Source organism: Staurois parvus, unplaced genomic scaffold, assembly GCF_062004578.1.
Source record: "Staurois parvus isolate SC_StPar_1 unplaced genomic scaffold, SC_StPar_1.0 ptg000390l, whole genome shotgun sequence".
Taxonomy (NCBI): domain Eukaryota; kingdom Metazoa; phylum Chordata; class Amphibia; order Anura; family Ranidae; genus Staurois; species Staurois parvus.
This window is the reverse complement of record NW_028318186.1, coordinates 12151563-12175458: the sequence shown is the minus strand read 5'-3', so window position 1 is coordinate 12175458 and position 23896 is coordinate 12151563. Positions and strand designations below refer to the sequence as shown.

Below are 23896 nucleotides of genomic sequence, written 5' to 3'. Positions count from 1 at the left end.
TGGCCATTTCCTGGTCATCCCAATTTCTCTAGAAATACTTGTTGTGTAATTCAATGTGTGGAAGTGTTTGCAGAGGCCTGGGAGACACCCAGGCTGCTATCATAAGATTTTACTTTTGTTTGAACTTTTAAATCCCTTCTTAAGTACTTCCCTGGATATGTTTAACACCACAAGCAGGTCCCTGTTATGTAATCTATATAATGTCTTTGGTGTATAAAATATAACAGGAGGTTCAGTTGCTGGTAGGATCTCCAGGTATGAGACTTTGAAACCAATTCTCAAAAATTTGCTAAAATAAACCTGTTTGCGGTGAGGTGTGATGCCCAAAAATACTGAGCTATAGACTTGAGGTATAAATACACTTTAAATGAATTGACCCAGAGGGCATGGCAAATAAACTGCCATCAGAGATACTAATTTATTGTTGTATTTGCTGATGATGATGAAGATGGTGATAACAAATGATCAAAGCTGGAGACAGACATCTGGGATATTGGGATACCAAAGACCTGAACTTCACAGAGCTGCAGATATTGGCTTTTGTTTGGTAAGATGATGTTCACGTATTGGCCGAGCATTCCGTCACACTGGAAGGTTTTGGTGGAGCCACTTGACATGCCACTTATCTCTACACACCTAAAATATACAAATGGAATGACAGGAATATAAATATTTTAACATTAACAATTATACACACTACCAAACTTTTAAACATATAAAATAAAAAGCAGATGTTAACCCAATCACTTTAATCTCAGGAAAACTTTATCATGTTATTTCAATAGGTGCCAATAGTGTGCCATGCCTGTGCCATGTATGTTGGCTCCTCCGCCCCATCAGGGGCACATGAGAGGGTGACAATGCAAGGGTACAATTAGAAGACAATTGTCATCTCATTACAGAAAGTGCTGAACAAGGACCTTTATGGCAGGATTACCAGGTATTCTAAACTACCTCAATACCAGTATGTTACACCACCATTCTTTGTAGGCCTTTTTTCAATTTCACTACTGCAATAGTTTTACTGACAATAACTCAGTCAAGGAACACTGTAGCCAAGATACATTTAAAGTGGTTGTAAACCTTTACATATACCCAGTGAAACAAATCTTCCTACATAAGTTGTACCTATTTATCTGCAGTATTCTCTTCTCTTCGTCAGTTCAAAGTGCAGAATTTGTACAACTTGGTTGAGATTTCAGAAAAAAGGGGACAGAGAGCTGAAATTACACTCTGCAGAGCTCAGTGAGAAGAGCTGATTGGTGGGAAGAGACACACACACCCCTTCACACAACACACAGGAACACAGCTGAGGCTGTCAGTCACAGGCTGTGTGCCGGAGCTCCCTCTCCCATCACCTTTTTACCTCTTGGTGTTAGGAAAACTTGTCAAAAGTGATTCATATTGATAGCAGAGGAATGAGGCAGCAGACAGAAATGACACTTGGTGCTCTAGATTGAGACAAGTACACACTATAGAGGAATATACTTTGTTCATATTTCATGTCTGAGGTTTATAACCACTTTAACTAAACCCCAAACCCTGTGAAAGGGCCTTCTAAGCATTTATTCCAGGCTTGGGTCCTGGAAGGCAGGTATGCATCCCTTTTTTTTTGGAGTTGTTGTCCCTTTAAGGGGGATGACAAGAAACAGAAAGAGTACCTAGGGATTCTCACCCATGCAGGGTGAAGGATTCTGGGGTGATCCAGTAGAAATGGGAAAACTGATTTACAGCCTTCACAGGATTGTTAAGTCCTGGTATGATGGAACCCGGAATCTGGAGACTCACAGAGATTTTAGGTGGGAAAGAGCATCCAATCCTGCCTACAGGGATTTTCATCCTGAAAGGGTTGACCCATCTACAAAAATGGGCTGAAAGGGGAAGAAAGCATTCAGCAGGTGTCTGTGAGATGTCCAGTAGAGTAGAGCACTGTTTTGTGAGGATTCTAGACTGTCTTGTTACTGAGACACTGCTGATTAGCTCTGGCGACATTACTGGAACCCCGAAACATGCGGGAACTTTAAAAACCCTGTGGTGGGACACGCTTGTGATGGAGGTGAGCCAAAGTCTTATTTTGTATGCCATGAGAACTGTTTTGTTTAGTTGTTCCATGCTCAAGCAAGGTATTTTTCATTTAACTTTTGCTTTTTCCAACACATCTAGCAGGTGATCCTAGACTTTCTCCAAGTATTGCCAGAAATGTAACTTAAAAAACATATATTTACATCAGATCATTATTTAAAGAATATATTAACATTTGATCACTATTTATAGAATAATTTCACATTGGATTGTTACTTGAAGAACATATTCAGATTGGATCATTATTTAAAGAATATATTTACATTGGATTGTTATTTCCGTTGTTTTGCAGGGAGTTTCCGATGAGTAGTAAACCTCCGTTGATCCATTCCCCACAGCAGTCTCCTCTGTTAGTGATGGTGACTTGGGAAATTCTATGCGGCTCGTGCAAGTCCACCCTCCACCAGGCTGAGGCATCATTGTTTGTGCTGGAGCAGGACCCAAAGCCGAAGTTAGAATTTAGGTTTCCATCTACAGCATTCATAGCCATGGAGAGATACCCGATATCAAAGTTGTAGAAGACAGAAGACTGGGTTGCGCGGCCTTTCAGGGCAACATTTTTATCTGTGGGTATAAGTGATAAAATGTAGAGTTTTTTTTTAGATCAAGATTACAATGTCTCTTTAAAAGTAAGTAAAGGCCAAACACTTGGGGCCCATTCACACAGGCAGAAAAAAATGCTGCCTTTACAATGCATGCAGCAGATAGTTTTGTACACAATGAAATGCAGAACTATAGTAGTCAATGAGCCTGTACATACAGTCTACAAATGAAAATGTATGCTGGGTTTAGTTGAGCACAAAAAAAGGAGGACACAGCTGTAGATTTTTTTTGTGCATCGATTTGGAGATTTTCTGCACATAAGTACATAAACGCATATAAATGTGCAGATGTAGGTATCAGTGAGCATGAGCAAGAGTGCTTTAGGCGCATATTTTATGCAAGATCTTTCTATCATGCAATGTCTTTTTTTCTGCCTGTGTGAATGAGCTCTAGCTATTTCAGACTGTGTGTGTAAAGAAAAACACAAAAATAAAGATCAGGGTTTGATCTAGGTCAGTGTAAGGGTTGGAGTACTAGGTCAAGATTAGGGTCAAAGGTCATAGTCAAAGGTCAGGGTAAGTGCGTTTTTAGGTAGGTGTAAAAAAAAAAAAACAGCAACTGGGAACAATAGCAACAAAGTGGTAGGCCCCATAAAATGACTGAGCCCCGCTCAGTGCATGCTGAAGCGCAGAAGTCACCAGCTGTCTGCAGAGTCAATAGATAAGGACCTCCAAACTTTGTGTGGCCTTCACATTAGCACACAGTGTGTAGAGAGCTTCATGGAATGGGTTTCCATGGCCGAGCAGCTGCATCCAAGCCTTACATCACCAAGTACAATGCAAAGCATTGGATGCAGTGGTGTAAAGCACGCCGCCACTGGTTTCTAGAGCAGTGAAGACATGTTCTATGGAGTAACCAATCACGCTTCTCTGTCTAGCAATCTGATGGATGTGTCTGGGTTTGGTAGTTGCCAGGAGAATGGTACTTGCCTGACTGCATTGTGCCATGTTTAAAGTTTGGTGGAGGGGGGATTATGGTGTGGGGTTGTTTTTCAGGGACTGGGCTTGGCCCCTTAATTCCAGCGAAGGGAATTCTTAAGGCATCAGCATATCAAGACATTTTGGACAATTTCATGTTCCAAACTTTGATGGAACAGTTTGGGGGTGGCCCCTTCCTGTTCCAACATGACTGTGCACCAGAGCACAAAGCAAGGTCCATAAAGACATGAAGGAGCCAGTTTTGGGTGGAGGAACTTGTCTGGCCTGCACAGAGTCCTGACCTCAACCCAATAGAACACCTTTGGGATGAATTAGAGTGAAGACTGTGAGCCAGGCCTTCTCATCCAACACCAGTGCCTGACCTCACAAATGTGCTTCTGGAAGAATGGTCAAACATTCCCATAAACACACTCCTGAACCTTATGGACAGCCTTCCCAGAAGAGTTGGAGCTGTTATAGCTGCAAAGGGCGGGGCCAACTCAATATTGAACCCTATGGGCTAACACTGGGATGCCATTAAAGTTCATGTGTGTGTAAAGACAGGCTGCCCAATACTTCTGGCAATATAGCGTACAACAAATAGTGCATATATGTGGTATTGCTGCAATTATTGGATTGTTTTGGATTGTTTTTTTGGTGGAAGGTTATGGTAATAGCAAGAAATATACAGCTGCATTATTTAAAAAAAAAAAAAAGGATTTTTTTTTACTATTTTGTGCCAGTTTTCATTTATTTGTTGCAGAGTAAGCATTAGATAAAATAGTAGGGATGCATTGATACCATATATATATATTTTTTACGCATGCCAATATTTTTACCAATTACCGATACCTGCCGGTAACTGTTTTGTTTACACTTCAGCTGTTAGCAGGGTAACCCCATTGACAGCTGAATGAGCAGTTATTAAGGATGCAGCAGCCCCACTTGATAACCACTGCGGCTCTCACACCAGTTCACCAGAGCAATTTGTACATTTCTGCTATGGACCTGGTTACTCAGCGATAACTTTGTCATTACTTGAGATAACAATGTAATACATATATTGGTTTTTTTTTAACCACTTGCCCTCCTGAGGATTTACCCCCCTTCCTGACCAGGCCTCTTTTTGCTATACAGCACAGCACTATTTCAACATTTTAGTTGTGCAGTCATGCAATGCTGTACCTAAACAAAATTTATGTTCTTTTTTTGCACACAAAGCTTTCTTTTGGTGGTATTTGATCACCTGTGTGCTTTTTATTTTTCATGCTATAAGCACAAAAAGACCAAAAAATTTTTAAACAATATTTATTACTTTTGGCTATAAAAAATATATAGTAAACTCAAAGCTAGTCATAAATTTAGGCCAAAATGAATTCTGCTACATGTTTTTGGTAAAAAAAAAATCCCAATAAGTGTATATTGATTGCTTTGTGCAAAAGTTATAGCACCTACAAACTACGGTATAGATAATGCAATTTACGCCATTTATTGCTATACAGCGCAGCACTAGTATAACTGACAAATGTGCGGTCATGCAATACGGTACATAAATGAATTTTGTCTTTGTTTCACACAAATAGAGGTTTATTTTGGTGGTATTTGATCACTTGTGTGCTTTTTATTTTTCACGCTATAAACAAAAAAAGACCAAAAATTAAAAAAAAAAAACATTTTCTCATTTCTGTCATAACAAAATAACCAAAAAACTCAAATTTCGTCATAAATTTAGGCCAAAATGTATTTTGCTACATGTTTTTGATAAAAAAAATCCCAATAAGTGTTTATTGATTGCTTTGTGTGAAAGTTATAGCGTCTACAAACTACGGTATAGATACTGCAATTTACACAGCTTTTACTTTCTGATTGCTCATCACATTTCTTGAGGTGCTAAAATGCCAGGATAGTACAAACACCCCCAATTGACCCCTTTTCAGAAAGTAGACACCATAAGTTATATATTAAATATTGGATGAAGCGCTCTGCTATAATAGTGCTATACACAAAACCAGAATATTATACAAATACTGTATATATAAAACAAAAAATGAAAGTGACTAGTGCTTAATAAATATTATATGTGTAAACACAATAAAAATATATAATTCATATAAAACCAGTCTGCCCCCAAGTGGCTAAAAACTGGTTAAACATGTGAACACACAACTTCAACATTAACACAGAGCGTATTAACGTCATTTCTGGGTGGAGCCCGGTGACGTATTTCCGGTGACGCACTTCCGGTTTTCGCCGAACGTGATTTCCTATTACACTCATAGGATATGGGGGAACCGCTTGTTAACTACTAGGAGCATGTGAGTTATTCATCTGGTCTTTATATTTAATAAAAGTTACATATTGCGCTATGGAGATCTTTCTTTTTGCTTAATCTTCCATGGTCCATGGATATATGGCTGAGTCATCTTATATAATAAGATTTTGAGTCGTGGGGACAAGGTATATCCTGGTGTCGGTCTGGAACATCATTTAAATAAATGATCTGTGACCTCTAGGGGTCAAATGTTGGAGGTGAGGAGGCACTCTGGATATTTAGGATTGATGCACTGGAGTGACACCTTGGTCTGAGCACAATTTTGATGAAGAAGCACCTATTTATATCTTAATTTTCACAGAAGAGTGATAGCATGATTTTGCACATGATGATATTAGATGTATATTGATTGCATTTTAACACTTGGCACTTTTTGAGATTATTCACTGTGATTATATTTATTAAGACACTATGTATGTAAGTAAGCACTTGGTCACTTTTATCTAAGTTGTGTGTTCACATGTTTAACCAGTTTTTAGCCACTTGGGGGCAGACTGGTTTTATATGAATTATATATTTTTATTGTGTTTACACATACTGTATAATATTTATTAAGCACTAGTCACTTTCGTTTTTTGTTTTATATATATTTGTATAATCTGGTTTTGTGTATAGAACTATTATAGCAGAGCGCTTCATCCAATATTTAATATATATTCTGTGTGTCCCATGGTATAGGGTGTAGATGATAGCAGCTAGCTATATTTAGGTAGTCTGTGGAGCGCAGGAGGATACTTATACCATAAGTTATATGTTGCGAGGCATTATGAGTCCATGGAAGATTTAATTTTTTCCACAAGTCTTTGAGTAAAAAAAAATGTTTCTGTCATTTTTCAAAGTTGTCATTTAAATTATATATTGCTCACACAAACCATTGGCATATGTGGAATTACACTCCAAAATACATTCTGCTACTTCTACTGAGTATGGGGATACCACATGTGTGAGACTTTTTGGGAGCCTAGCCACATACAGGAGCCTGAAATCCAATGACCACTTTGAAAGCCTGAAGGTGCATAATTTCCTCATTTCACTTACTCACTACCTATCACAGATTCGAAGGCCCTGACATGCCAGGATAGCACCAAATACTAGTACATTGCTAGTCCTTGTTGGGTGTATATGCTATGTTCTTTTTTTTGTTTTCTGGATACAAAAGGGCCATGATGATCTCTTCTCTCTTCCTGGAATTTTACAAAGGATCCACTTTGTCCAGTTGCTTTATAAATAACAAGCATTATATATAGCCAATTGAAATAAATAAATAGAAACCTTTTTGCACCAGTGTCAAGCTTTCTGGGAAACTAGGTACAGATTCATCATTTGGTCGTTGAAGTCCACCCCTCCCATGTTAAGGTTATAATCGTGGACGCAGGGGGGTTTCTCAACAACGCCAGATACCGTGTTAATTTGGACTGTCACGTCTGCGTAAATGGAAGACAGGATGAAAACATCCTGTTTGTCCTTCCACTTCACTGCAAGCAATTCATCATTCCTCAAGCAGACTTTATCCCCCTTTCTAAGTTGGGTATTTACAAGCCATTGTGGAAGCCCCAGCGATTAGGTCGCACGGTGCCACATGAACCAATTCCAAGATTGTACAAATGTCTAAATAGTGGCACACTTGTATACAAATTGTCCACGTATAAGTGGTACCCCTTACAGAACAAACACAACACCAAGTCCCAAACTATCTTGCCACTGCTCCCCATTTAGTTTGGGCAGTCGGGGGCTCTACTTCGCTGTCTCTTCCCTCATAAACCCTAAATTTGTATGTATAGCCTGTAGCCCTCTCACATAGCTTATATAATTTGACCCCATATCTGGCATGCTTGCTGGGGATGTGCTGTTTGAATGCAAGGCGGCCAGTAAAGTGAATGAGGGACTCATCCACACAGATGTTTTGCTGGGGCGTATACACATCTGCAAATTTCTCAGTGAGGTGGTTTATGAGGGGTCACAATTTGTAGAGCCTGTCATGTTCAGGGTCACCCCAAGGATGACAGTGTGTTATCACTGAAATGCATGAAGCAAGTTATTGTCTCATATCTATGCATGGTCATGGCAGCAGAGAACACGGGCATATGTTGAATAGGGTCTGTGGACCAATACAATCGCAACTCATTCTATTTTGTAATGCCCATGTTAAGGGTAAGGTCCAAAAAAATTTGAAAACCGTAACAGGTTTCCATGTGAATGGTCTGGCAAGGTTTGAATTTAGGTTTGCAGCGATATATTGTTGAGCATATCAATTTCTTTGGCCCATAATCATATTTTGCAAATATTCTGTAAAAACCAGCTCCATAAAATCAAAGAGAGTTAAATTTGCTGTTTCCTCCTGAATTCCGGGTTGTGCAGTGAATGAGGGAAGTATCGGTGCTGCAGTATCTGTGGGCTGCCAGTCAGGATTTGCAAGGACATCTGGAAGGATACTAGGGGCTCTACGGGCCTGTGTGTGAATTCTTAGTGGCTGTGGGGCACTACTTGTGGTCGCCACCGCACCAGATTTACTGCACTTATGGGACTCGCCACATCACCAAGCGATACTGCAGTGCTGGTATGTGAAAGACCAGGATGTACTAGGCCGCTGGTGCTCACCAGTTCACCGAAAGTTAGAGTGGCACTATGGCACTAGTACTGGCACTCTGCTGCATATGAGACAAGTCATCTGATCCTAGCACTTCAGCTTCATGGGGTCGGGTACGCCTAATCTTAAGAGGAACCTCTTCTCCATCGTCCGAGTTACCTGTCAGGGTGCTGCTGCTGTCTACAGGTTCGTATTCTGAGGCTGATTGTGTCAGGGAGTCTTCCCCTTCGCTCTCACCTGACATGCTCAGAATCCTGTAGGCCTCATCACTAGTGTACCGCTTCAACCCTGGCAGAACGACCAAACTAAAAATCTTAAACGACGCAGTCGCGTGCTGGAACGATTATGGCGCAAAACCAAATCCCCTCGAGCGTTCTCCCTCTACAAATCTGCCTTCCACACCTACTCCTCCTCCCTCCACACCGCCAAACAAGCCTACTTCGTAACCCTCATCAACACCCTCTCCACCTGTCCTCGCTGGCTCTTCTCCACTTTCAACTCCCTACTCTCTCCCCCCCCCCACCCCCACCCAGTACCTCACTCACTGCCCACAAGATTGCCAATCACTTCCAAAATAAGATCGAGGCAATCTGTAAGGACATTGTCAATGCTCAACCTACCTCCCCACCTAGGCTCCCTCCCACTATAACCCCATCAACTCTCCCCTCCTCTGACCTCGCAACCGCTCTACCCCATACCACACCTAACGTCCCGCACACTATAACCTCCCCAACACTCTGCTCCTTCAGCCTTGCTACCACTGAGGAGGTCACTAAGTGTAAGGGACCGCCCGGCGGTACCACTAGCACTCCACTGATCAGGCGTCCCCAGCGTACGGAGTCTAAGCCCCAGAGTACTTGTTCACCAGAGCCCCTGATGGTGGGGATGGACTTGGAGTACCCCGGGACCAGGTCATGACTACTGAGGACACCCGTCAGTGGTAGGGGTATTCGCCAGGGGCTCCCACGGGAGAGAGCCAGGTATGAGGAGGTCTGGAGACCCCGTTGAGAGGGATGGATGGATGGCTGAGCAAATGCAAGGTCAGGCAGGCCGGGTCGGTAACTATGGGGATGGTGCGGTACAGAGCAGCGGGCAAAGAATAGTCGGGTCACACGCCAGGTCAGCAACAGCAGGTCAGATCCAATAGGGGGCATCCAGGAGAGAGGTCAGGCAAGCAAGGGTCAAAACAGGAGAAAGCAGCAAGGTCAGGGCACAATCCGGGTCAGCAACTTACTATAAACAGGTTCACAGGTTCACAGGATACAAGGAGACCAGAAGGCACTGAATGACAGCTCAGGGCCATTTAAATATCCCGCCCTGCGCTGTCATTGGTGCCAGGCGCGCGCCCGCGGTCTCTACTGCGCATGTGCGAACTCGGTTGCCGCGGTTGGCCAGGTCCCAGCGCCCGCGTCCCTGCACAGGGCGGTGCACTGCGCCTGCGCCGAGCCCACACTAAGGTCTTCGCAGAAGCCCGCCACAGCACTTGCCCCTTGGACCCTGTCCCCACACAACTCCTCCGGTCACCCTCCTCCTCCATCCTATGCTCCCTCACCCACATCTTCAATCTCTCCCTCTCTACTGGCGCATTCCCCTCCTCCCAAAGCATGCGCACATCACCCCCATACTCAAAAAACCCTCCCTGGACCCCACCGACCTGAACAACCTTAGACCCATCTCCCTGCTGCCATTTATTCCCAAGCTCCTTGAGCGCTTAGTCTACAATCGCCTAAGCGCCCACCTCACTGACAACAACCTCCTCGATCCACTACAGTCTGGCTTCCGTCCCCTACACTCCACCGAAACCGCCCTACTCAAAACCACTAATGACCTGCTAACCGCCAAAGCTAATGGCCACTTCTCAGTCCTCTTACTCTTCACCTTTCCGCGGCTTTCGACACCACCCCTTCCTCCTTAATAAACTACACTCCCTCGGCATCAGAGACTCTGCTCCCTCCTGGCTCTCATCCTATCTATCCTAACGCTCCTTCAGCGTTACCTATAATGCTACCACCTCCCCCTCTCTCCCCCTCTCTGTTGGGGTCCCCCAAGGCTCTGTCCTCGGGCCCCTGCTCTTCTCCATCTACACCTCCTCCCTCGGCAAACTGATACACTCCCACGGCTTCCACTATCACCTCTATGCCGATGACATGCAAATTTACCTCTCCACCCCTTGCCTCACCCTTCAGTCTCCGCCCATATCACCCACCTACTGAACGACATATCAGACTGGATGTCGCTCCATTTCCTCAAATTGAACCTTTCCAAAACCGAGCTCCTGGGGCCTACTAAACAACTCGTTCACTCCCTTATTATCTCACATCTGGACTACTGCAACTCCCTTCTCACCGGCCTACCTCATCACAGACTATCCCCGCTTCAGTCTATCCTGAACTCAGCAGCCAGACTCATCCACCTCACCAACCGCTCCTCTTCTGCCACCCCCCTCTGTCATTCCCTCCACTGGCTTCCGATTGCCCAACGCATTAAATTCAAACTTAACACAGACATACAACGCCATTCATAACGCTGCCCCAAACTACCTCACCGACCTGATACCCAAATACCACACAACCCGTAATCTTCGCTCCTCACAAGACCTCCTACTTTCTCGCTCCCTGGTCTCCACCTCCCACGCCCGACTGCAGGACTTCTCCAGGGCTTCCCCCATCCTCTGGAACTCACTACCCCAATCCATCAGACTGTCACCTACCCTCCTCACCTTTAGGCGCACCCTGAAAAGCCATCTCTTCAGTGAAGCCTACCCCGCCCTCACCTAACAGCCGATCTCCTCCTACCACTCCATCCCCCACAGCCACTTCCTCCTGTACCACTATCCCCTCCCTCCTAGATTTTAAGCTCGAAAGAGCAGGGCCCTTGAACCCCTCGTGTTTTGTTTTGTTACTGTATTGTCTCATGTTCTGTCCCTCACTATAATGTACAGCGCTGAGCAAACCTTTTAGCGCTATATAAATAATGTATAATAATAATAGTGTACCTTTCGTTGGACATTTTGGACTCTAAACTTACAGGTACCTAGTGCGACTCACGGGAAAAAGAGCACCTTGTTGTCAGTGACTGCTTGAACCACTACAAAAAAATTTTACCTGCAAGTGCTAACAGAGATCAGGCCTGATTGTGCCAACACTGCTGTTTTGTGTGCAATGTATTACAGGTGACAGTGATCAGAAATTATACTGACACTGCACTTCTTGTTACGGGTGGGTGGAGCGTTGGAGTTAAACGCTAGTGCAGGCAGCGAATGGGGATGATCCTGCTAACGCTTTTTTTTGGGGACACTAATACTAAGGGGCACTGGTATAGTTTTGTTCGTGATCAATATATCGATCCATACAAACACTATACTAGTATTGACCATGATCAGCGACCTATAGCGTGAGTGCGATAGTGTGCGGGCAATCTAACGCTAACTGACCTTAGCTGGGAGGGATGCTAACTGACCCTGATGCGATCTGACGCTATCTGACATCTCTAGTGGCACTAATACAGTGATCAGTGAAAAATACTGTACACTGACACTGTACTAATGGCACTGGCAGGGTGGCAGGGGGCAATGAAAGAGTTAAATGTGTCACTCAAGGTGTTAAAATGTTTCTATCTAACGTGTGCGGGTGCAGTGTGCTGCTTTTACTCACGTTTGATGTCTTTCTTCTCTCCCTGGAAGAAAATGGTTCCAGGGAGGGAAGAACCAGTATTGGATCCGATGCTGGCGGGTGTCAGTGGACACTTGTCCGCTGTTTCCCACTGGTCTGATAGAGTCTGCCTGAAAAACTGACAGGAGGACCCGATTGGACCTTCATGCTGGCGGGTGCTGACGGTTTTCAGCGGACACTTTTCCGCTGTCACCCGCTGGTCCGATTGGGTCTGCCTGAAAAACTGACAGGCGGTCCCGATTGTACCTTCAGTGTGAAAGGGGCTTTAATTGACTTTTTTAAAATTATTATTTACATTTCTGCTGTCAGTAGGGAATCGCACTGAAAGCTGAAAGAACTGAGCCTGAAGGTATCAGTTTCAGGTATTGGAGCATTTCCATGAGTACTGATACTCATGCAAATGCTTAGTATCAGCATCAATATCGATACCCGTATCGGTATTGGTGCAACCCCAAAAAATAGCAATGCACATTTTAGAAAGCTTCCAAAATTTATACCAGTAACACAATGTTGGTATCTTGGTAAACAAGATAAATCTGAGAATACACGTAGCACATTATATCTATAGTAGCACTTGTTGTTTTAAAATTGATACTAGTTAACTTGGAAAAAAATGTTTTTGTTTTTTTCTTTTTTTTTTTTTTTTCTTTGGAAGTTTCCATTGAGAAGATTAACCAAATCAACCACTTCAGTAATATTAACAAATGCATTTCTGAATAGATAGGTGAAAGGAAATGTATCACTCCATGTTGTTTGTTGTATTATTAATTGCTTTTGTATTATACCCAGAATGAGTTAATGAAAATATGCTGTGTCAGTTATGTGTTACAGAACTGTACTCACAATATTCTTTTTTTTTTTTTTTTTATCTTAGCTTAGCCTTGGTAGAGGCAGGGATGGTATCCAATTATTTCTTTGTATTAACCTGTTTCTGCTATGATATAGTTAAAAGTCAAATACTTTTGTCCCATGGGAAAATAACTGTTGGTTACTTGTAACTGATTTCAAGGCCTGAGAAAAATCATGTTCACAGCCTTGACAAGTATCTAGCGAAATTCTATTGTATGATTTTCTTTGTTACAATATAAGAAGAAGAATCTATGAATAAAGATCAGATCGTCTTCTGGAAACCTCTGTGTGTGCATGCTAATTATTTTCCAGAACACGGTCTCTTGGATCCATTTGGGGCCTAAGCCTGCCAGTGTATTATTAGAAGCACATATCCCTTTCAATAGGCCCATGGCTGAGTCATGACAATGGATCTGGAGTTTATCCGGTTATTGTTGCTTTTACTAAGTGGTTTCAATGTTTTTAATTAAGATGTCACTCATAGCTAATTTACTTTCTCATATTTATATTGTCATGCAATATTTTACTAAGATGATTCAAGACTCTTAGATTGTAAGCTCCCAGGATCAGGGCCCTCCTTTCCCTCTTGTATTGAACTGTATTGTTGCTGTATTGTCTCCCGTTATATTGTAAAGTGCTGAGCAAACTGTTGGCGCTATATAAATCCTGTAAAATAATAATAATAATAATATGGTGAGTAATTAATGGACGCAATGTTGCACCATGTCCCTATACAAGTATATGTAGTTGAAGAGAGGTTGTGGGATGTTATAGGTGCACAGCAAAAACTAGAAAATATTTTTCTAAATTTTTACAATTTATTGATATCATTAAAATTCCATTTAAAGTAAAACCAATTACACCAAACTTCACAATTACAAGACGCTTGACTGTTTATTTTAGTGTCTGTACACTACAATACAACAATTTTGAAAATTATTTTCTAGTTATTGCTGTGCACCTATAACATCCCACAACCTCTCTTCAACTACAAATATTTTACAAAGTAAGAACATTTTTATTATTTAGACATTTCAAACCAATGTGAACTGTAATGCATCCCATTTATTTTACGCCCTGGATTCAATGCTTTAATGACAGAAAAAAATGTTAAAAGAAGCCAACTTACATGGTGGAGGACAGTAGGCATAGGTAGTATCAGTCATGATCCAGAAGAGGGCGAGAGTGAGTAATAATTCCATTTCTATAGCTGTTGAATCTCAATTCTAGTTCATGCAACTAACAGCTGTAAGACAGAGATCTGAAAGTTATATTCATGGCCAAGGTAAAATAGTTTAAACAGTGCACTAAGGTTCAAACATTTGATTCTGCACTGAGACTAACACTGTTGTGCAGCAGCAAACATGCGTTGGTGCATTGCTGCGCCATTCACTTGCCCTCCAGAGGATTTCCCCCCCTTCCCAACCAGGCCATTTCTTGTGTTACGGCGCTGCGTTGCTTTAACTGACAATTGCGCGGTCATGCAACGCTGCTCCCAAAAAAAATTTACATCCTTTTTTTCCTGCAAATAGAGCTTTCTTTCAGTGGTATTTGCTTGCCTGTGCATTTTTTATTTTTTTGCGCTATAAAAAAAGAAGGCTGACAATTTTGACCAAAAAAACTGTATTTTTGAGTTTTTGCTATTACACTTTTCCAGTAAAAAATAAAAAAAAATCAAATTTTGTCAGAAATTTAGGCCAAAATGTATTCTGCTCCATGTCTTTGCAAAAAAAAATTATAGTACGTGTAAATTAATTGGTTTACGTGAAAGGTATAGCGTCTACAAATGGCAGTATATATACTGGAATTTTTTTATTTATTTATTTTTTACTGCTGCAGGCATTCTGGCACTTGGGGGGGGGGACTGACTTGGTGTCACTGACATCCCCAGTGACATCAATACAGTGATCAGTGCTAATAAAAAGCACTGACACTGTACTAAAGGCACTTGGCAGGAAGGGGTTAATATCACTCCAAAGACATGCTGATAGGTTAATTGGCTCCTGTCTAAATTGGCCCTAGTATGTGTATGTATGAATGTGAGTTAGGGACCTTAGATTGTACGCCCCTTGAGGGTTAGGGACTGATGTGAATGTACAATATATATATAAAGCACTGTGTAAATTGATGGCGCTATATAAGTACCTGACATAAAATTAAAATAATAAAATATCTGGGGAGCTCAAAGGGTTAACTGTGTGCTGTGTGTGTGCTTTACACTTTAAGCGCACTGCTTTGTATGGCTGTGCTATGCAGAGCCATACAAAGCAGTGTGCAGGAGCTGACAGGGGAGAGATCTTTATTGTTTACATACAGTTCTCTCCCTCTGTCGGCAATACCCAGTGATCACTGGGTGCCGGCAAGTAATCACCGGCCGGGACCCGGTGATTGACAACCGAGGCCGCAAATGGTGGCGCAGGTAGGGCGCGAACGCACCCCCTACCCGAAACTGCAAAATCCCACATACAGTGGGGCAAAAAAGTATTTAGTCAGCCACCAATTGTGCAAGTTCTTCCACTTAAAAAGATGAGAGAGGCCTGTAATTGGCATCATAGGTAGACCTCAACTATGAGAGACAAAATGAGAAAAAAAATCCAGACAATCACATTGGCTGATCTGGAAAGAATTTATTTGCAAATTATGGTGGAAAATAAGAATTTGGTCAATATCAAAAGTTCATCTCAATACTTTGTTATATATCCTTTGTTGGCAATGACAGAGGTCAGACGTTTCCTGTAAGTCTTCACAAGGTTGGCACACACTGTTGCTGGTATGTTGGCCCATCCTCCATGCAGATCTCCTCTAGAGCATTGATGTTTTGGGGCTGTCGCTGGGCAACATGGACTTTCAACTCCCTCCAAAGGTTTCCTATGGGGTTGAGATCTGGAGACTGGCTAGGCCACTCCAGGACCTTGAAATGCTTCTTACGAAGCCACTCCTTCGTTGCCCGGGTGGTATGTTTGGGATCATTGTCATGTTGGAAGACCCAGCCACGTTTCATCTTCAATGCCCTTGCTGATGGAAAGAGGTTTGCGCTCAGAAACTCACGATACATGGCCCCATTCATTGTGTCCTGTACATGGATCAGTCGTCCTGGTCCCTTTGCGGAGAAACAGCCCCAAAGCATGATGTTGCCACCCCCATGCTTCACAGTAGGTATGGTGTTCTTTGCATGCAACTCAGCATTCTCTCTCCTCCAAACACAACGAGTTGTGTTTCTACCGAACAGTTCTATTTTGGTTTCATCTGACCATATGACATTCTCCCAATCCTCTCCCAATCCTCTTCTGGATCAATCCTCTTCTTGATTCTGTAATAATTCTAACATTACAGTCCATAATCCACAATCCATTCGTGTTTTTGATGGTATATGGACTATATGAAGAGTTGCATGACCATATTGGAAATTTCTATTTCAGCAAATATTTTAGTCTTTTCTAATCTGTTCTATTCTTTTACATTATTTTATATTCTATTCTAATGTATTCTGTTTGAATTCAAATTTATTCTATTCAAAATTCGAATTTCAGAAGGCAGTTCTATTCTTTCTATTTTATTCTTTTCTGTTGTTTTTCTATACTATTATATTCTTTGATTCTCTATTCTAATCTTTTCTATTCTATTCAAATTGATTCTATTCTATTCCTTTATTTTCTGTTCTATTTTGCTCTTTTTTTTACTCTATTATTTTATATTCTTTGATTTTCTATTCTATTATTTTCTATTCTATTCTTTGATTTAATATTCTAATCTTTTGTATTCTTTGATTTTATATTCTAATCTTTTCTATTCTATACTAATGGATTCTATTATTTTCTATTCCTTTATTTTCTATTCTATTTCTTGTCTTTCTTTCATTTTCTATTCTATTCTTTTCTATTCTTTGATTTAATATTCTAATCTTTTGTATTCTTTCATTTTATATTCTAATAATTTCTGTTCAATATTAATGGATTCTATTATTTTCTATTCCTTTCTTTCTATTCTATTCTTTCATTTCATATTCTTTGATTTTATATTCTAATTTTTTCTATTCTATTCTTTTTGATTCTATTATATGATTTTGTATTCTAATCTTTTGTGTTCTTTGCTGTTCTTTGATTTTCTATTCTTTGATTTTCTATTCTATACTAATGGATTGTATTTGTTTCTATTCATAGTTACATAGTTAGTCTGAAAATAGACAAGTCCATCCAGTTCAACCATAAAAAAAAAAAGTTATAATCCTACACCCACAGTTGATCCAGAGGAAGGCAAAAAAAAAAACCTTTATTTTTTATTCTATTTTGTTCTGTTTTACCCTATTATTTTCTGTTTCAATATTTTTATTGAAAATTAACAAGTAAATAACAGTACGGCTATAGGCCCCTGGTGGACATGCAGAAGGATCTCGCAGCACAGGCTAACTCTATTATTTTCTACTGTGTTCAGTTCTATTCTTTTATTTTCTATTCTGTTCTTTTTTTCTCTATTCTTTTAGATTCTAATCTATTCTATTCTTTTATTTTCTGTTCTATTCTTCTCTATTTCTTTATTTTCTGTTCTATTTTATTCTATTCTTGTTTTCAAATTCAAAATTGGTTTTTGAATTTGTTTTCAAATGTGTATTCGAATTGATTTGAATTTCAGCCGAATTTCATTTCGTTATTTTAGATTCGTTTAAATTTGTTACTATTGTAATTCGGAATTCGGATACATCCGAATCTCCGAATAGCGGAAATTCATCTGAATTTCGATTCGGAATTAAATGAACTGCACATGTCTACTTACAATAGATAGTCCTTCCTTTTCAAATCCTGACTGCTCTTACTGTAAAATGCCTTTCTATTACGTAGTTTAATTCTCTCATTGCCAAAGCTGTTTTTGCATTTTTTTTGCACACATGCAAAAAACTATTTTAAGCTTGAAGATTAGTTAAAATCTCCAAATATAATATTTTTTCTGAAAGCAGAAACCCTAGAGAATAAAATGGTGGTAGTTCCAATTTGTTATGTCACATAATATTAACGCAGCAGTTTATGAAATGCACATTTTTAAAAAAAAATATACTAACTTTAATTTTAGGGCACACAGACACAACATATTACCTAATTTGTGGTCAAATATAAAAGATGAGGTTGTGCCAAGTAAATAGATACCAAACATGTCAAAGAATAAAATTTCATGTACCCAACACACTTTGGTACCCTATATTTTCCATAAGTGTTGATTTAAAAGTCTCCTATAGGTCATCAGTTTAGAGTTAACCATAAATAACGGGCCTAGAATGATTGCTTTCACTCTGGTGTGCCCAGAGATATGTAACATGTATCTCAATTTATGTTTTCGTACTGTATGTAGGCACCTCCAGTTATGTTTATTCATGCATGTATAGGGGGGGGGGCTCAAATTTTTTTTTAGGTTGGTTTAAGTGTGTGGGTCAAACTTTTAAAACCACTTGCCCTCCAGAGGATTTACTCCCCTTCCTGACCAGGCCATTTTTTGCGATACGGTGCTGCGTTACTTTAAATGACAATTGCGCGGTCATGCAATGCTGCACCAAAATGAAATTTACGTCCTTTTTTCCCATGAATTGAGCTTTGTTCCAGTGGTATTTCATTACCTGTGCGGTTTTTATTTTTTACGCTATGAAAAAAAAACACCGACAATTTTGAAAAAAAAAAAACAATATTTTTGACTTTTTGCTATTAAAAATGTCCAGTAAAAAAATTAAAAAATCAAATTCCATCATAAATTTAGGCCGAAATGTATTCTGCTACATGTCTCTGCTATTAAAAAAATCCCAATACGTGTAAATTAATTGGTTTACATGAAAGTTATAATATCTACAAATGGTGCTATATATCCTGAGATTTCTTTTGTATTTTTACTAGTAATGGTGGCGATCAGCGACTTATAGCAGGACTGTGGTGGGCATTCTGACACTGGGGGGGAAAATGACATGGTGTCACTGACATCCCCGATGACACCAATACAGTGGTCAGTGCAAATAAAGAGCACTGACACTGTACTAATGGCACTGGGCAGGAAAGGGTTAACATGTGGGGTGATCAAAGGATTAACTGTGTGCTGTTTTACACTGTTTTACACTTTCGTTCGACCGCAAACTGAACAGAGGGTTGATCAGCCCATCACTAGTGGTAACTTGTTCAGCTTTTAACAGTAACTCCACTTTCGTGGGAAAAAAAATATTAAATTAAAATTAATATTCTATAAAAACTAGTATAGCATATACAATTGCTACACAAGTCATATTGTAATTTTAAAAATGACCTTTTTTTTCAATCTGCAGCTGTTGTAAAATTCAATGCAATATACAAACCTCTGTTCACCATTGGTGTATGGAACAACCCTAGAAATATAACTTCTTGCTTGTGTGATTGGTTCACTAATTTTCCCAGAAGTCTGCACTAAGATGTGATATTTTAGGCATCCCATACAACAAAAATATCATTTTTGGTGAAATGCTCCCAAAAGGTTAATCACTTCCAAGGTATGCAGATGCTGCCATTTTCCTCAGAACCCTGGAGGTGCAGCAGCTGATTGATAAAGAAAATACCACTCCCATTCATTTCAATCCGCAATCAACAAGCAGCTTTTTCTTCAAATCAGAAACAGGTAGGACTCTGCAAGACGTTTAATAAAATTCCTGCAATGTACATAGATTACCCAAAGCTTTTTTTTTTTTTTTTCAACAACATTTGAGATGCTCCTTAAGCACGCTTACAGGAAGGACTACTCTCACTGTCCACAGCTTTGCTGCTCCTAAAATAAATAAAACTGTAAAAAAAATACAAAACCTAACTACTATTACAATACAGGTTCTTTTCTTTTTACATGATTTTATTACAGTGAAAGGTACTGTACTGTAAGGTACCCAAATGAAAGAGACATAAAAGATCAGTTAAAGCACTATCAACAATTCAAAGCATACTAATTTATGTTTCAGAGCTTATAGTACCCAAACATATACTATATATAATATATAATGATATTATATATATTAAATATAATATACGGTATATACATAATATATTGTATTATAACAAAATGTAATATAATATAAAACAATATATAATGTATTATATAATATAATAAAATAATAATTATATATAATGATAAAAGGTTTTACCTGTTTTTTCTCTGGAGGTTTAAATGTTGTAATCTACTTTTCCACCTGGAATTAAGCTGCATATGAAAAACAATCTGACTTTAAATATATGTGTTAATAACCTATCAGTGTGAATTCAGATATGATTTTATCTGCCATTATAAATAGGTGGCACCCCAATGATAACACATTGATGTTAGTTTCTATGTAAAGGTCAATATTAACTGATAACATGCTGTACACAAAGAGGAAAGCATGGCTAGTAAAGTCTATGGCACATACTCAGTGTAGGGTCATATTTTTAAAGCAGAAAGGCAGACATGGGCATAAAAAAACACAGCTTTTACAGGCATATAGCATATTTTTATTATGCCTTTAATTGCAATTATATGGTAACCTATATGGCCATACACATCTGGCATTTAAATCGGCATTTAAATTCAGTATTGAAATTCACTATACAAAGTTACATAGTCTGGCTGAAAAAAAACAAAAGTCCATCCAGTTCAACCATAAAAAAAAAAAAGTTATAATCCTATACCCACAGTTGATCCAGAGGAAGCCAAAAACACCAGCAAAGCATCATCCAATTTGCTCCTGCTGGGAAAAAATTTCCTTCATGATCCCCTGAGAGGTAATCGTATATTCCCTGGATCAACTTCACCTATAAATGTTATATCCAGTTATATTCTGTGTATCTAGGAAAGAATCCAGGTCTTTTTTAAAGCAATCCACTGAGCTGGCCAGAACCAACTCTTGAGGGAGTCTATTCCAAATTTTCACAGCTCTCATTGTGTAGAAACCTTTCCATGTTTGGAGATTACATTTCTTTTCCTCAAGACGTAAAGAGCGCCCCCTTGTCCTCTGTGATGACCTCAGGGTGAATAAATATACACCGAGTTCACTATATGAACCACTGATGTATTTATACATGTTGATCATATCCCCCCTTATGTATTATACATGGAGATCATATCCCCCCTTATGTATTATACATGGAGATCATATCCCCCCTTATGTATTATACATGGAGATCATATCCCCCCTTATGTATTATACATGGAGATCATATCCCCCTTATGTATTTATACATGTTGATTATATCCCCCCTTAATCTCCTCTTCTCAAGAGAGAATAAATTCAGTTCCTCCAATCTTTCCTCATAGCTGATCTCCTCCATGCCTCTTATCAGTTTAGTTGCCCTTCTCTCTACTTTCTCCAGTTCCCCAATGTTCTTTTTGTGAATTGGTGCCCAAAACTGAACTGCTTATTCCAGATGAGGTGTTACTAATGATTTGTACCAGGGGGGTAATATGATATCTCTCCCTCTGGAGTCTATACTTCTTTTAATACAAGAGAGGATTTTGCTTGCTTTAGAAGCCGCAGCTTGGCATTGTATGCCATTATTAAGCTTGTGATCTACCAGAACTCCCAGATCCTTCTCCACCTGTCAGGGTCCACTGCGGCATTCGGTCCGGCGCATGCGCAGTTTGCCGGCTCGCGCTGGTCTGCGGGCGCTAGGTCCTGGCCGACCGCGGCAGAGACGAACTCGTGCATGCGCACTGGGGGCCGCGGGTGGGCGCCTGGCACCAATGACAGCACGTATTTAAATCCCTCCTGCACTGACACTGGTTGCCGTTTGGTCTATCCTGTGTTCCCTGCTTCTGTATTCATTGATATTTGATCGTTGCTGACCCGGATTGCCCCTGACTCTGCTGTGTTCTCCTGCTCTGACCCCTGGCTTGCCTGACCTCTCTCTTGGATGCCCCCTATTGGATCTGATCTTCTGGTACTGACCCTGCGTGTGACCCGACTATCCTCTGCCTGCCGCCTTGTACCGCGCTGCTCCCACGGCAACCGACCCGGCCTGTCTGACCACAAATCCATCCATCCATCCATCCATCCATCCTGCTCGGGCCCTTCTGCCTCTTCACATCAGGCTCTCATCTTGTAGATATCTCCGGCGGATCCCTCTACCACGGGTGGGTGTACTCAGAGGCCGCTACCTGGTCCTGGTCTGCTCCAAGTCCATCCCCACCATCAGGGGCCCTGGTGAACAAGCAGACCGGGACTTAGACTCCGCGCTCTGGGGAATCCTGTCCGGTGGGTTGCCAGAGGTACCGCCAGGTTGATCATTACACCACCATTGATTCCCCCAGTTGTACCCCCCTCAGTATGTATGATGCATGCATATTCCTAGCCCCCAAGTGCAGAACCTTACATTTATCAACATTAAACCTCATTTGCCACATAGTTGCCACATAGAGGTCGGCTTGTAAGTTGAAGACATTCTGTAAGGACGTTATTCCACTGCACAGCTTGGTGTCCTCTGCAAAGACTGAAATGGGATTTATAATCCCAGACCATATATAATTTATAAATATATTAAAAAGTAAGGGTCCCAACACTGAACCTTGGGATACACCACTGACAACCCTAGACCATTCAGAGTATGAATCATTAACCACTTCTCTCTGAATACAATCTTTTAGCCAGTTTTCTATCCATTTACATACAGATTTTTCCAAGCCTGTAGACTTTACCTTACACCTTAGTGTGTGTGGGGAACTGTGTCAAACAATTTTGCAAAATCCAAGTATACCACGTCCATCGCCACCCCTCTGTCCAAGCATACCACGTCCACCGCCACCCCTCTGTCCAATTATACCACGTCCACCGCCACCCCTCTGTCCAAGTATACCACATCCACCGCCACCCCTCTGTCCAAGTATACCACATCCACCGCTACCCCTCTGTCCAAGTATACCACATCCACCGCCACCCCTCTGTCCAAGTATACCACATCCACCGCCACCCAACTGTCCAAGGTTTTGCTCACCTCCTCATAAAAAGAAATCAGATTTGTTTGACAACTTCTGTCTTTCATGAATCCATACTGTCTGTTGCTTAAAATATTTTTTTTTCCAGCAAGAACTCATCTGTGTGGTCTTTTATTAAACTCTCCAGTATCTTCCCAACTATAGAAGATAAACTAACAGATCTATAATTACGTGGCAAAATTTTTTTACATTTTTTAAATACTAAATATTTTTAACTATTATAAAAGTGTGAACTGTGCTTGGATAAACCTCTAAAAGCAACCAGCATAAATTTTATTGATCACAAATAAACATTATATATATATATATAGTGGCAGTGCGGTGTCCTGCCACGGTCAAAATAAAGCTGAAAACCCTGGATTCTCAACCAGGCAGGTTGAGGGGCTCCAGAGAGTTGATATATTGCAGAGGAAACTGGCTTTTCAGTTTCCTCATATATTCATTAAGTCTGTTTTGGGATCTGGAGCCTGGAGATTTCAAAGAGATCTGGGAGGGATGAAATCTCCAATCCGGGGTCCATGTTTTGAGAACCCCCAGCACACTGATTGCACAGGTGTGTGCAGGACTTTTTATAGAGTCCTAACCATAGTTCTGGGCTTCACCCCGGCAGCTAGGAGTCAGCAGGGCTCCACCCCGGCAAACGGAGTCGTGAGGGCTTTACCCCAGCAGGAGGATTCCACCCCGGCAGGCAGGAGGTCTCTGCCGTGGAGTCAGGTGGGCTACACCTAGGAGAGGTGGAAGCCAGACTAGCTGTGTGCTAGTGCCATACTTTGGGAAGAGTCTGCAGGAGGCAGACTTAAAACTGCGTACAAGCCAGGAGGCTGAATACTGTTCATTTGAATTCGTGTGATGGTGGATACCCCTGCTTGGGAAACCTTTATGTTATTGAACTGTCATTTAAATA

The 23896-nt window shown here is 40.8% G+C and overlaps 1 pseudogene across 1 annotated transcript; it reads right to left on the bottom strand.

Moving 5' to 3' along the window:
* Positions 1-394: 394 nt before the first annotated feature.
* On the bottom strand, positions 395-14243 carry LOC149455695 (fucolectin-4 pseudogene; annotated as a pseudogene). Its single transcript, XR_016314034.1, has 3 exons — positions 14171-14243; positions 2346-2646; positions 395-636 (listed from the first exon to the last, which is right to left on the bottom strand). The product of XR_016314034.1 is annotated as a fucolectin-4 pseudogene (transcript).
* Positions 14244-23896: the final 9653 nt, after the last annotated feature.